This window comes from Delphinapterus leucas, chromosome 1 (genome assembly GCF_059928025.1).
Source record: "Delphinapterus leucas isolate spDelLeu-1000000601 "Yukka" chromosome 1, BTC_Dleu_Yukka2, whole genome shotgun sequence".
Lineage (NCBI taxonomy): Eukaryota > Metazoa > Chordata > Mammalia > Artiodactyla > Monodontidae > Delphinapterus > Delphinapterus leucas.
In genome coordinates this window covers 112215536-112230706 of record NC_143129.1, presented here as the reverse complement: position 1 = coordinate 112230706, position 15171 = coordinate 112215536, and positions in this window count along the sequence as shown.

Genomic DNA, 15171 nt, shown 5'->3' with positions numbered 1-15171 from the left:
GTGTGACTAAATATAAAATGGCTCCAAATATGAAGGTTACCCCACATTTTTCCAATTTGAAGTGTAGAAGAAATAGTAAAATGCCTATGTGAAGTATTTTGTCAATTTAGTTACACTTTTAAAATTATATATTTTATGTATATATAATATTGATATGTTGGTTTTTTCTTACATTTTGTAAAATAACTTTTAAATTGAAATATAGTTGACATACAATATTATATTAGTGTCAGGTGTACTACATAATAATTTGACATGTGCATACATTATGAAATGATCACCACAATAAGTCTGTAACCACCTGTCCTCATACAAAGTTATTAAAATATCACTGACCATATTCCTTATGCTGTATATTACATCCCTGTGGTTTATGCATTGTATAACTAGAGGTATGTACCTCTTAATCCCCTTCACCCTTTTGCCCACCATGGCTCTGTATTTGCAAAAGTGGATTGAAACACTCTGGTGCTGTAGCCTTATTAACTATACTAACATTCTGATAGGTCATTTTATAAATTAAAAGTCTCTGGCTCTCCTCTACTTTTTCTCATGAGAAAGGGTTTTCTTATGTCAATTAAGGTTTTCTTATGTCAATTAAGGCCAACTTGCAACTATTTTATTGAACACATGCCAGTGGAAAGCAAAAGCAAAAATAAACTTAGTTTCTCAGTAATTGACTAGGTGTTAGGAAGCCAGCTCCTTCCTGATTGGCACAGGAAAGAGAAACTGACTCCTAGATACTATTTTTAGTTAATTGCTTTCATTTTGGAGTATGGATTGTTGCTTTATTTATTTAAAACTCTTTTTTAGTCTTTCAGTATTATTGTGCAGGTTTCTATATTTCAGTCCAAATTGTTATGTATATTCTTACATTATTATGTTTCCTTTTTAATTGTGGTTAAAAAACAACATAAATTTTACCATTCTCTTTTAAGTGTACAGATTAACTATACTTACATGTTAATTATATTCCATCATTATGGAACAAATCTCCAGAGCTTCTTCATCCTGCAAAACTGAAACTCTAGACCCATCGAACAACTCCCCCTTAACCTTTCACCCTAGCCCTTGACAACCACCATTCTACTTTATGTTTCTGTGAGTTTGACTACCTTACATACCTCATATAAGTGGAATCAGAAGGTACTGATCTTTTTCTAACTGGGTTATTTTTTTAAAATAACGTCTTCATACTTAACCCATGTTGTAGTATGTGACAAGATTTTCCTTTTCTAAGACTAACATTTTTTAAAATTTTAATTAATTTATTTTTTATACAGCAGGTTTTTACTAGTTATCTGTTTTATACATATTAGTGTATATATGTCAATCCCAATCTCCCAACTCATCCCACACCCTCTCTTTCCCCCCTTGGTGTCCATACGTTTGTCCTCTACATCTGTGTCTCTATTTCTGCCTTGCAAACTGTTTCATCTGTACCATTTTTCTAGATTCCACATATATGTGTTAATATACGATAATTATTTTTCTCTTTTTGACTTACTTCACTCTGTATGACAGACTGTAAGTCCATCCACATCTCTAAAAATGACCCAAGTTCGTTCCTTTATATGGCTAATATTCCATTATATACATTTGCCACATCTTCTTTATCCATTCATTTGTAGATGGGCATTTAGGTTCCTTCCATGACCTGGCTATTGTAAATAGTGCTGCAGTGAACATTGGGGTGCATGTGTCTTTTTGAATTATGGTTTTCTCTGGGTATATGCCCAGTAGTGGGATTGCTGGGTCATATGGTAATTCTATTTTTAGTTTTTTAAGGAAGCTCCATACTGTTCTCCATAGTGGCTCTATCAATTTACATTCCCAAAAACAGTTCAAGAGGGTTCCCTTTTCTCCAAACCATCTCCAGCATTTGTTGTTTGTAAATTTTCTGATGATGACCATTCTAACTGGTGTGAGGTGATACCTCATTGTAGTTTTGATGTGGATTTCTCTAATGATGAGTGATGGTGAGCATCCTTTCACGTGTTTGTTGGCAATCTGTATATCTTCTTTGCAGAAATGTCTATTTAGGTCTTCCGCCCATTTTTGAATTGGGTTGTTTGTTTTTTTGATATTGAGCTAAATGACATGCTTATATATGTTGGAGATGAATCCTTTGTCAGTTGTTTCCTTTGCAAATATTTTCTACCATTTGAAGTTTGTCTTTTAGTGTTGTTTACGGTTTCCTTTGCTGTGCAAAATCTTTTAAATTTCAATCGGTCCCATTTGTTTATTTTTGTTTTCATTTCCATTTCTCTAGGAGGTCAGTCAAAAAGGATCTTGCTGTGATGTATGTCATAGAGTGTTGTGCCTATGTTTTCCTCTAAGAGTTTTATAGTGTTTGACCTTATATTTAGGTCTTTAATCCATTTTGAGTTTATTTTTTTGTATGGTGTTAGGAAGTCTTCTAATTTCATTCTTTTACATGTAGCTGTCCAGTATTCTCAGCACAACTTATTGAAGAGACTGTCTTTTCTCCATTGAACATCCTTGCCTCCTTTGTCAAACATAAGTTGACCATATGTGCATGGGTTTAACTCTAGGCTTTATATCCTGTTCCAATTATCTATATTTCAGTTTTTGTGTCAGTACCATACTGTCTTGATTACTGTAGCTTTGTAGTATAGTCTGAAGTCAGGGAACCTGATTCCACCAGCTCCGTTTTTCTTTCCCAAGATTGATTTGGCTATTTGGGTCTTTTGTGTTTCCATACAAATTGCGAAATTTTTTGTACTAGTTCTGTGAAAAGTGTCATTGGTAGCTTGATAGGGATTGCATTGAATCTGTAGATTTTGGGGGGTAGTATAGTCATTTTCACAATGCTGAATCTTCCAATCCAAGAACATGGTATATCTCTCCTTCTGTTTGTATCATCTTTAATTTATTTCATCAGTGTCTTATAGTTTTCTGCATACAGGTCTTTTGTCTCCTTAGGTAGGTTTAATCTTAGGTATTTTATTATTTTTGTTGCAATGGTAAATGGGAGTGTTTCCTTAATTTCTCTTTCTCATTGTTAATGTATAGGAATGCAAGAGATTTCTGTGCATTAATTTTGCATCCTGCTACTTTACCAAATTCATTGATTAGCTCTAGTAGTTTTTTGGCAACATCTATAGGATTCTCTATGTATAGTATCATGTCATCTGCAAACAGTGACAGTTTTATTTCTTTTCCAATTTGGTTTCCTTTTATTTCTTTTTCTTTTCTGATTGCTGTGGCTAAAACTTCCAAAACTATGTTGAATAATAGTGGTGAGAGTGGGCACCCTTGTCTTGTTTCTGATCTTAGAGGAAATGCTTTCAGTTTTTCACCATTGAGAATGATGTTGGCTGTGGGTTTGTCATATATGGCCTTTATTATGTTGGGGTAGATTTGCTCTATGCCTGCTTTCTGGAGAGTTTTTATGAAAAATGGGTGTTGAATTTTGTCAAAAGCTTTTTCTGCATCTATTGAGATTATCATATGGTTTTATGCTTCAATTTGTTAATATGTTGTATCACATTGATTGATTTGTGTATATTGAAGAATCCTTGCATTCCTGGGATAAACCCCAACTGATCATGGTCCTTTTAATGTGCTGTTGTATTCTGTTTGCTAGTCTTTGGTTGAGGATTTTTGCATCTATCTTCATTAGTGATATTGGTCTGTAATTTTCTTTTTTTGTGACATCTTTGTCTGGTTTTGGTATCAGGGTGATGGTGGCCTCATAGAATGAGTTTGGGAGTGTTTCTCTCTGTTATATTTTGGAAGATTTTGAGAAGGAAAGGTGTTAGCTCTTCTCTAAATGTTTGATAGAATTCTCCAGTGTAGACACCTGATCCTGGGCTTTTGTTTGTTGGGAGATTTTTAGTCACAATTTCAATTTCAGTACTTGTGATTGGTCTGTTCATATTTTCTATTTCTTCCTGGTTCAGTCTTAGAAGGTTGTACTTTTCTAAGAATTTGTCCATTTCTTCCAGGCTGTCCATTTTATTGGCATAGAGTTGCTTGTAGTAGTCTCTCATGATCCTTTGTATTTCTGCAGTGTCAGTTGTTATTTCTCCTTTTTCATTTCTAAATCTGTTGATTTGAGTCTTCTCCCTTTTATCGCTGAGGAGTCTGGCTAATGGTTTATCAATTCTGTTTATTTTCTCAGAGAACGATCATTGCTAATATTTCCTTCATTTCTTTTTCATTTCTTTCTGATCTGATTTCTTTCCTTCTGCTAACTTTGAGGGTTTTTTGTTCTTCTTTCTCTAATTGCTTAAGAGGTAAGGTTAGGTTGTTTATTTGGAATTTTCTTGTTTTTGAGGTAGGACTGTATGACTATAAACTTCCCTCTTAGAACTGTTTCTGCTGCATCCCATAGGTTTTGGATTGTCGTGTTTTCACTGTCATTTGTTTCTAGGTATTTTTTTATTCCCTCTTTGATTTCTTCAGTGATCTCTTGGTTATTTAGTAGCGTATTGTTTAGCCTCCATGTTTTTTTTATTTTTTTACAGTTTTTCCTGTAATTAATATCTAGTCTCTTGGGTTTGTGGTCAAAAGTACACTTGATGTAATTTCGATTTTCTGAAATTTACCAAGGCTTTATTTGTGACCCAAGATATGACTTATCCTGGAGAATGTTCCATGGGCACTTGAGAAGAAAGTTTATTTTGTTGTTTTTGGATGGAATGCCCTATAAATATCAATTAAGTCCATCTTGTCTAATGTGCCATTTAAAGCTTGTGTTTCCTTATTTATTTTCATTTCGGATGATCTGTCCATTGGTGGAAGTGAGGTGTCAAAGTCCCCTACTATTACTGTGTTATTGTTGATTTCCCCTTTATGGCTGTTAGCATTTGCCTTATGTATTGAGGTGCTCCTATGTTGGGTGCATAAATATTTACAATTGTTATATCTTCTTCTTGGATTGATCCCTTGATCATTATGTAGTGTCCTTCTTTGTCTCTTGTAATAGTCTTTATTTTAAAGTCTATTTTGTCTGATATGAGAATTGCTACTCCAGCTTTCTTCTGATTTCCATTTGCATGGAATATCTTTTTCCATCCCCTCATTTTCAGTCTGTATGTGTCCCTGGGTCTGAAGTGGGTCTCTTGTAAACAGCATATTTACTGGTCTTGGTTTTGTATCCATTCAGTGAGTCTGTGTCTTTTGGTTGGAGCATTTAATCCATTTACATTTAAGGTAACTATCTATATGTATGTTCCTATTACCATTTTCTTAATTGTTTTGGATTTGTTATTGTTGGTCTTTTCCTTCTTTTGTGTTTCCTGCCTAGAGAAGTTCCTTTAGCATTTGTTGTAAAGCTGGTTTGGCGGTGCTGAATTATCTTAGCTTTTTCTTGTCTGTAAAGGTTTTAATTTCTCCATCAAATCTGAATGAGATCCTTGCTGGGTAGAGTAATCTTGGTTGTAAATTTTTCCTTTTCATCACTTTAAATATGTCCTGCCACTCCCTTCTGGCTTGCAGAGTTTCTGCTGAAAGATCAGCTGTTAAACTTATGGGGATTCCCTTGTGTGTTATTTGTTGCTTTTCCCTTGCTTCTTTTAATATTTTTTCTTTGTATTTAATTTTTGATAGTTTGCTTAATATGTGTCTTGGCATGTTTCTCCTTGGATTTATCCTGTATGGGACTCTCTGTACTTCCTGGACTTGATTGACTATTTCCTATCCCATGTTAGGGAAATTTTCAATTATAGTCCTTCAAATATTTTCTTAGACCCTTTCTTTTTCTCTTCTTATTCTGGGACCGCTATAATCTGAATGTTGGTGCATTTAATGTTGCCCCAGATGTCTCTGAGACTGTCCTTAATTCTTTTCATTCTTTTTTCTTTATTCCACTCTGTGGTAGTTATTTTCACTATTTTATCTTCCAGGTTACTTAACCATTCTTCTGTCTCAGTTATTCTGCTATATTGATTCCTTCTAGAGAATTTTTAATTCCATTTACTATGTTGTTCATCATTCTTTGTTTGCTCTTTAGTTCTTCTATGTCCTTGTTAAACGTTTCTTGTATTTTTTCCATTCTATTTCTGAGATTTTGGATCATCTTTACTATCATTACTCTGAATTCTTTTTCAGGTAGACTGCCTATTTCCTCTTCATTTGTGTGATCTGGTGGGTTTTTACCTTGCTTCTTCATCTGCTGCATAATTCTCTGTCTTCTCATTTTGTTTAACTTACTGTGTTTGGGGTCTCCTTTTCGCAGTCTATGGGTTCGTAGTTCCCATTGTTTTTTGTCTGCCCCCAGTGGGTGAGGTTGGTTCAGTGACTTGTGTAGGCTTCCTGGTGGGGGGGACTGGTGCCTGTGTTTTGGTGGGTGGAGCTGGATCTTGTCTTTCTGGTGGGCAGGGCTGCATCTGATGGTGTGTTTTGGGGTGTCTGTGAACATAGTATGATTTTAGGCAGCCTTTCTGCTAATGGGTGGGTTTGTGTTCCTGTCTTGCTAGTTGTTTGGCATGGGGTGTCCAGCACTGGAGCTTGCTGGTTGTTTGGTGGAGCTGGGTCTTAGCATTGAGATGGAGATCTCTGGGAGAGCTCTCGCCAATTGATATTAAGTGGGGCCGGGTGGTCTCTGGTGGTCCAATGTCCTGAATTTAGCTCTCCCACCTCAGAGGCTCAGGCCCAACACCTGGCTGGAGCACCAAGACCCTGCCAGCCACATGACATGGAAGAAAAGAAAGAAGAAGAAAAAACAATAACAGAAAGCACCCCAAAACAAACAGTAAACGCAAAACTAAACAAATAAAATCACACAAAGAAGCACACATACTCATAAAAAGAAAAAAAAAGAGAAACAAACAGACAGAACCCCAGGAAAAATGGTTAAAGAAAACTAAACAGACAAGATCATGCAAAGAAACATACACACACACACACACACACACACAAGGAAAAAGAAAAAAGAAGAGAGCAACCCAAAAAATAAAGAAACCCACCAATGAAAACAAGCCCTAAAAACTAAGATAAACATAACGCCAAAAACAAATCAAACACACAAAGCAAACCCCAAGTCTATAGTTGCTCCCAGAGCCCACCGCCTCAGTTTTGGGAACATTCATTTTCTATTCAGGTATTTCACAGATGCAGGATTTATCAAGCCGATTGCAGGGATTTAATCCACTGCTCCTGAGGCTGTAGCAGAAACGTCCCTTTCTCTTGTTTGTTTGCACAGCTCCTATGGTTCAGCTTTGGTTTTGGCCCTGTCTCTGCATGTAGGGTGCCTTCAGGCATCTTTTCCCCACCCAGACAGGAAGGGGTTAAAGCAGCAGCTGATAAGGTGTCTCTTGCTCACTCAGGCCGGGGAGAGGGAGGGGCATGGTAGTCATAATTGGAATGCAGGGTGTGCCTGCAGTGGAAGAGGCCGGCATGGCATTGCAACAGCCTAAGGCACGCCCTGTGTTCTCCCAGGGAAGTTGGCCCTGGATCACGGGACCCTGGCAGTGGTGTGCTGCACAGGCTCCCAAGAGGGGAGGTGTGGATAGTGACCTGTGCTTGCACACAGGATTCTTGGTGGCAGCAGTTGCAGTGGTAGTGGTCCACGCCTGTCTGTGGGGTCCTAGATGATAGTCGCGGCTCGTGCCCATCTCTGGAGCTTGCTTAGGCACTGCTCTGCCATCTGTGGGTACACGGAGCAGGAAGCCCCTCTTCTTGCACACCCTGAAACAATGGTTTCTTGCCTCTCCGGCAGGTCTAGACTTTTTCCCGGACTCCCTCCTGTCTAGCTGTGGCACACTAGCCCCCTTCAGGCTGTCTTCATGCAGCCAACCCCAATCATCTTGGAGTCTGACCTCTGAAGCCCAAGCCTCAGCTCCCAGCCCCCACCCGCCCTGGTGGGTGAGCAGACAAGCCTCTTGGGCTGGTGAGTGCTGGTCGGCACCAATCCTCTGTGCGGGAATCTCTCTGCTTTTCCCTCTGCACCCATGTTGCTGCGCTCTCCTCCGCGGCTCCGAAGCTTCCCCCTCCCTGTCCCTGCAAGTGAAGGGGCTTCCTAGTGTGTGGAAACTTTTCCTCCTTCACAGCTCCCTCCCAGAAGCACAGGTCCATCCCTATTCATTTCTCTCTGTTTTTTCTTTTTTCTTTTGCCCGACCCAGGTACATGGGGATTTTAATGCCCTTTTGGAAGTCTGAGGTCTTCTGCCAGCATTCAGTAAGTGTTCTGTAGGAGTTGTTCCATATGTAGAAGTTTTTTTGATGTATTTGTGGGGAGGAAGGTGATCTCCATGTCTTACTCCTCCGCCATCTTGAAGGTCTCCCATAGTAAGTTTTCAATAAATGTTTGTGGAATGAATTAATGAATAAACTAATTAAGAAAAATTATTTTATATAAGCTATGGGAGAAAATACAGCATAAAAGGTGCTACTCCTTTTCTGCAGTTTTCCTATGTTAGCATCTCAGCTAGAACTGACAGATTGAATCAGGGCAAAATCCTCACCTGGTAAACGTGAGGCCAAAGACTCAGCTGACTTTGTGAGCTTCTTTCCAGACTTGGCGTGGACTCTGAGAGATTTCTCCCTGGAGCTGGAAGCAAATGGGCAACCCATCACTGCTGATGAGTACCAGAAGCTTTCACTGAAGCTAAAGCAAGGTTACTGGGCCTGATGGTTGGCTAACAAAAAAAGAGAAAACAATATCACAATGACCATTTCTATGTAGGTGCTGAAAATTATAATTTTGTAACTTTGTCATCAGGGCTGTTCTGTTAGAGGAAATGAAAACATTCTTTAGATGAATCAGTTGGATCTAACTTTAAGTTACCTCCTTCTTGGAGAAGAAAAGAAATTTCATTTCTCTACCCCTTTAATTTTTTGGTCTGATCCATGATTAGTTAATATTTACCTCTTTTCTTTTCTTTTTTTATGTTTCTTTTTTTTTTAACATCTTTATTGGAGTATAATTGCTTTACAATGGTGTGTTAGTTTCTGCTTTATAACAAAGTGAATCAGTTATACATATACATATGTTCCCATATCTCTTCCCTCTTGCATCTCCCTCCCTCCCACCCTCCCTATCCCATCCCTTTTGGTGGTCACAAAGCACCGAACTGATCGCCCTGTGCTATGCGGTTGCTTCCCACTAGCTATCTATTTTACGTTTGGTAGTGTATATATGTCCATGCCACTCTCTCGCTTTGTCACAGCTTACCCTTCCTCCTCCCCATATCCTCAAGTCCATTCTCTAGTAGGTCTGTGTCTTTATTCCTGTCTTACCCCTAGGTTTTTCATGACATTTTTTTTCTTAAGTTCCATATATATGTGTTAGCATACGGTATTTGTCTTTCTCTTTCTGACTTACTTCACTCTGTATCACAGACTCTAGGTCCATCCACCTCATTACAAATAGCTCAACTTCGTTTCTTTTTATGGCTGAGTAATATTCCACTGGATATATGTGCCACATCTTCTTTACCCGTTCATCCGATGATGGACACTTAGGTTGTTCCCATCTCCTGGCTATTGTAAATACAGCTGCAATGAACATTTTGGTACATGACTCTTTTTGAATTATGGTTTTCTCAGGGTATATGTCCAGTAGTGGGGTTGCTGGGTCATATGGTAGTTCTATTTGTAGATTTTTAAGGAACCTCCATACTGTTCTCCATAGTGGCTGTACCAATTCACATTCCCACCAACAGTGCAAGAGTGTTCCCTTTTTCCACACCCTCTCCAGCATTTATTCTTTCTAGATTTTTTGATGATGGCCATTCTGACTGGTGTGAGATGATATCTCATTGTAGTTTTGATTTGCATTTCCCTAATGATTAATGATGTTGAGAATTCTTTCATGTGTTTGTTGGCAGTCTGTATATCTTCTTTGGAGAAATGTCTATTTAGGTCTTCTGCCCATTTTTGGATTGGGTTGTTTGTTTTTTTGTTATTCAGCTGCATGAGCTGCTTGTAAATATTGGAGATTAATCCTTTGTCAGTTGCTTCATTTGCAAATATTTTCTCCCATTCTGAGGGTTGTCTTTTGGTCTTGTTTATGGTTTCCTTTGCTGTACAAAAGCTTTGCAGTTTCATTAGGTCCCATTTGTTTATTTTTGTTTTTATTTCCATTTCTCTAGGAGGCGTGTCAAAAAGGATCTTGCTGTGATTTATGTCATAGAGTGTTCTGCCTATGTTTTCCTCTAAGAGTTTGATAGTTTCTGGCCTTACATTTAGGTCTTTAATACATTTTGAGCTTATTTTTGTGTATGGTGTTAGGGAGTGACCTAATCTCATACTTTTAGATGTACCTGTCCAGTTTTCCCAGCACCACTTATTGAAGAGGCTGTGCTTTCTCCACTGTACATTCCTGCCTCCTTGATAAAAGATAAGGTGACCATATGTGCGTGGGTTTATCTGTGGGCTTTCTATCCTGTTCCATTGATCTATATTTCTGTTTTTGTGCCAGTACCATACTGTCTTGATTACTGTAGCTTTGTAGTATAGTCTGAAGTCAGGGAGCCTGATTCCTCCAGCTCCGTTTTTCGTTCTTAAGATTGCCTTAGCTATTCGGGGTCTTTGGTGTTTCCATACAAATTGTGAAATTTTTTTGTTCTAGTTCTGTGAAAAATGCCATTGGTAATTTGATAGGGATTGCAATGAATCTGTAGATTGCTTTGGGTAGTATAGTTATTTTCACAATGTTGATTCTTCCAATCCAAGAACATGGTATGTCTCTATCTGCTTGTATCATCTTTAATTTCTTTCATCAGTGTCATATAGTTTTCTGCATACAGGTCTTTTGTCTCCTTAGGTAGGTTTATTCTTAGGTATTTTATTCTTTTTGTTGCAGTGGTAAATGGGAGTGTTTCCTTAATTTCTCTTTCAGATTTTTCATCATTAGTGTATAGGAATGCAAGAGTTTTCTGTACATTAATTCTGTATCCTGCTGCTCTACCAAATTCATTAATTAGCTCTAGTATTTTCTGGTAGCATCTTTAGGATTCTCTATGTATAGTATCATGTCATCTGGAAACAGTTTGAATTCCTTTTCTTTCTTTTTCTTCTCTGCTGTGGCTAAAACTTCCAGAACTATGTTGAATAATAGTGGTGAGAGTGGGCAACCTTCTCTTCTTCCTGATCTTAGAGGAAATGCTATCAGTTTTTCACCATTGAGAATGATGTTGGCTCTGGGTTTGTTGTATATGGCTTTTATTATGTTGACTTAGTTTCCCTCTTTGCCTACTTTCTGGAGAGTTTTTATCATAAATTGGTGTTGAATTTTGTTGAAAGTTTTTTCTGCCTCTACTGAGATGGTCATATAGTTTGTATCCTTCAATTTGTTAATATGGTATATCACATTGATTGATTTGCATATATTGAAGGATCCTTGCATTCCTGGGGTCAACAGTACTTGATCATGGTGCATGATCCTTTTAACGTGCTGTTGGATTCTGTTCGCTAGTATTTTGTCAAGGATTTTTGCATCTGTGTTCATCAGTGATATTGGCCTGTAGTTTTCTTTTTTTGTGACATCCTTGTCTGGTTTTGGTATCAGGGCGATGGTGGCCTCATAGAATGAGTTTGGGATTCTTCCTCCCTCTGCTATATTTTAGAAGAGTTTAAGAATAACAGGTGTTAGGTCTTATCTAAATATTTGATAGAATTCACCTATGAATCCACCTGGTCCTGGGCTTTTTTGGGAAGATTTTTAATCATGGTTTCAATTTCAGTGCTTGTGATTGGTCTGTTTATATTTTCTATTTCTTCCTGGTTCAGTCTCAGAAGGCTGTACTTTTCTAAGAATTTGTCCATTTCTTCCCGGTTGTCCATTTTATTGGCATATAGTTGCTTGTAGTAATCTCTCATGATCCTTTGTATTTCTGCAGTGTCAGTTTTTACTTCTTTTTCATTTCTAATTCTGTTGATTTGAGTCTTCTCCCTTTTTTTCTTGATGAGTCTGGCTAATGGTTTATCAATTTTGTTTATCTTCTCAAAGAACCAGCTTTTAGTTTTATTGCTCTTTGCTACTGTTTCCTTCATTTCTTTTTCATTTATTTCTAATCTGATCTTTATGATTTCTTTCTTGCTGCTAACTTTGGGGTTTTCTTTTTGTTCTTCTTTCTCTAATTGCTTTAAGTATAAGGTTAGATTGTTTATTTGAGAATTTTCTTGTTTCTTGAGGTAAGATTATATTGCTATAAACATCCCTCTTAGAACTGCTTTTGCTGTGTCCCATAGGTTTTGCGTTGTCGTCTTTTCATTGTCATTTTTTTCTAGGTAATTTTTGATTTCCTCTTTGATTTCTTCAGTGATCTGTTGGTTATTTAGTAGCATATTATTTAGGCTCCATGTGTTTGTATTTTTTACAGGTTTTATCCAGTAATTGATATCTAGTCTCATAGCACTGTGGTTGGAAAAAATACTTCGTATGATTTCAATTTTCTTAAATTTACCAAGGCTTGATTTGTGATCCAAGGTATGATCTATCCTGGGGAATGTTCCATGAGCATTTGAGAAGGAAGTGTATTGTATTGTTTTTGGATGGAATGTCCTATAAATATCAATTAAGTCCATCTTGTCTAATATGTCATTTAAAGCTTGTGTTTCCTTATTTATTTTCATTTTGGATGATCTCTCCATTGATGGAAGTGGGGTGTTAAAGTCTCCTACTATTATTGTGTTACTGTTGATTTCCCCTTTTATGGCTGTTAGCATTTGCCTTATGTTTCGAGGTTCTCCTATGTTGGGTGCATACATATTTGCAATTGTTGTCTTCTTCTTGGATTGATCCCTTGATCATTATGTAGTGTCCTTCTTTGTCTCTTCTAATAGTCTTTATTTTAAAGTCTATTTTGGCTGATATGAGAATTGCTTCTCCAGCTTTCTTCTGATTTCCATTTGCATGGAATATCTTTTTCCATCCTCTCACTTTCAGTCTGTATGTGTCCCTAGGTCTGAAGTGGGTCTCTTGTACACAGCATACATATGGGTCTTGTTTTTGTATCCATTCAGCCAGTCTATGTCTTTTGGTTGGAGCACTTAATCCATTTACATTTTAAGGTAATTACCCATATGTATGTTCCTATTACCATTCTCTTAATTGTTTTGGGGCTTTTTTGGTAGGTCTTTTCTTTCTCTTGTGTTTCCTGCCTAGAACAGTTCATTTAGTATTTGTTGTAAAGCTGGTTTGGTGGTGCTGAATTCTCTTAACTTTTGCTTGTTTGTAAAGGTTTTAATTTCTCCATCGAATCTGAATAAGATCCTTGCTGGGTAAAGTAATCTTGGTTGTAGGATTTTCCCTTTCATCACTTTAAATATGTCCTGCCCCTCCTTCTGGCTTGCAGAATTTCTGCTGAAAGATCAGCTTTTAACCTCATGGGGATTCCCTTGTATGTTATTTGTTGCTTTTCCCTTGCTGCTTTTAATATTTTTTTTTGTATTTAATTTTTGATAGTTTGATTAATATGTGTCTTGGTGTGTTTCTCCTTGGGTGTATCCTGTATGGGACTCTCTGTGCTTCCTGGACTTGATTAACTATTTCCTTTCCCATATTAGGGACGTTTTCAACTATAATTTCTTCAAATATTTTCTCAGTCCCGTTCTTTTTCTCCCTATAATCTGGGACCCCTATAATCTGAATGTTGGTGTGTTTAATGTTCCCCCAAGAGGTCTCTGAGACAGTCCTCAATTCTTTTCATTATTTTTTCTTAATTCTGCTCCCTGGCAGTTATTTCCACCATTTTATCTTCCAGTTCACTTATCCATTCTTCTGCCTCAGTTATTGTGCTCTTGATTTCCTTCTAGAGTATTTTTAATTTCAGTTATTGTGTTGTTCATCAACATCATTGATGTTGTTCATCATCAAAAAAAACTGTTTGTTTTTCCCTTTAGTTCTTCTAGATCCTTGTTAAATGTTTCTTGTATTTTCTCCATTGTGTTTCCAAGATTTTGGATCATTTTTACTATCATTACTCTGAATTCTTTTTTCAGGTAAGTTGCCTATTTTGTCTTCATTTATTTGGTCTTGTAGGTTTTTACCTTGCTCCTTCGTCTTTAACATATTTTTTTCGTTTAATTTTTTTTTTCGATGGGTGGGGCTGTATTCCTGTCTTACTCGTTGTTTGGCCTGAGGCATCCAGTACTGGAGTTTGCAGGCAGTTGGATACAGTCGGGTCTTGGTGCTGAGACTAGGACCTCCAGGAGGCCTCACTCTGATTAATAATCCCTGGGGTCTGAGGTTCTCTGTTAGTCCAGCAGTTTGGACTCAGAGCTCCCACCACAGGAGCTTGGGCCCAACATCCAGCCTGGGAACCAAGATCCTGCAAGCTGCGTGGCATGGCAAAAAAAAAAAAGAAAAAAAGGAGCAGTATAATATCAAAGAATAAAAAACAAAATAACATTAAGAAGATAAAAAATATATTAAGAAAAACAAAAACATAATTGAAACAACTGCAACAAGGTAAAATAAAACCATAACAGAAAAAAGAAAAAAAAAAACCAAAATGGCGGGGGAGGGTGGCAGGGGAAAGAAGCCAAAAGGAGAAAACAATAACAAAGTATAAAGAATAAAATAAAATTAGAAAAATAAATGATTTATTAGGAAAAATAAAAATATAAATGAATCAACAACAATGAATCAACAAGGTAAAAGAGAACCCCAATCTAAAAGAGGAAAAAAGAAAAAAAAAAGCCTTGGCTATGGGGGCAGAGTTTAGGCAGGGGTGGAACTTAGGCAGTGGTGGGGTTTAGGGTGGGGAAGGATCTAGGCAGGTGAGGGGGTGACGTTTGAGCTTGGGGCAGGGCCTAGGCTCAGGACCCATGCGGCCGGAAATGGCCTTGGGGGCAGGGCCTAGGTGGGGTGTCGTTCAAGTGTGGGGTGGGGCCTCTGCTTAGGACCTTCGTGGAAGGGGAGAGGCAGTGCGTGGAAAGGAGGGCCTCTGGACTGTGGCGTTCTGGAGTTTGGAGGTAGGGCCCTGAGTGAGGGTGTGTGGGTGAGGTTTAGGCCCAGTACATTGGAGGGGGTCCCAGAGGGGGTCTCCAAGTGTAGAGGTAGGGCCCTGAGTGGGGGTGTAGGGGCGGGGCTTGGGTTCTGTGCGGCAGGAGGGAGGGTCCAAGGGCAGAGGATTAGGCTCGGAGACTAACAGGCTTGCCAGTGCCTAAGTGGACCGGTAAAATGCTGGCCGCATTCCCTTCCATTCCTTGGCACCATCCCCCACCATCTGCCCCATCGCCACTGGACCCCTAACT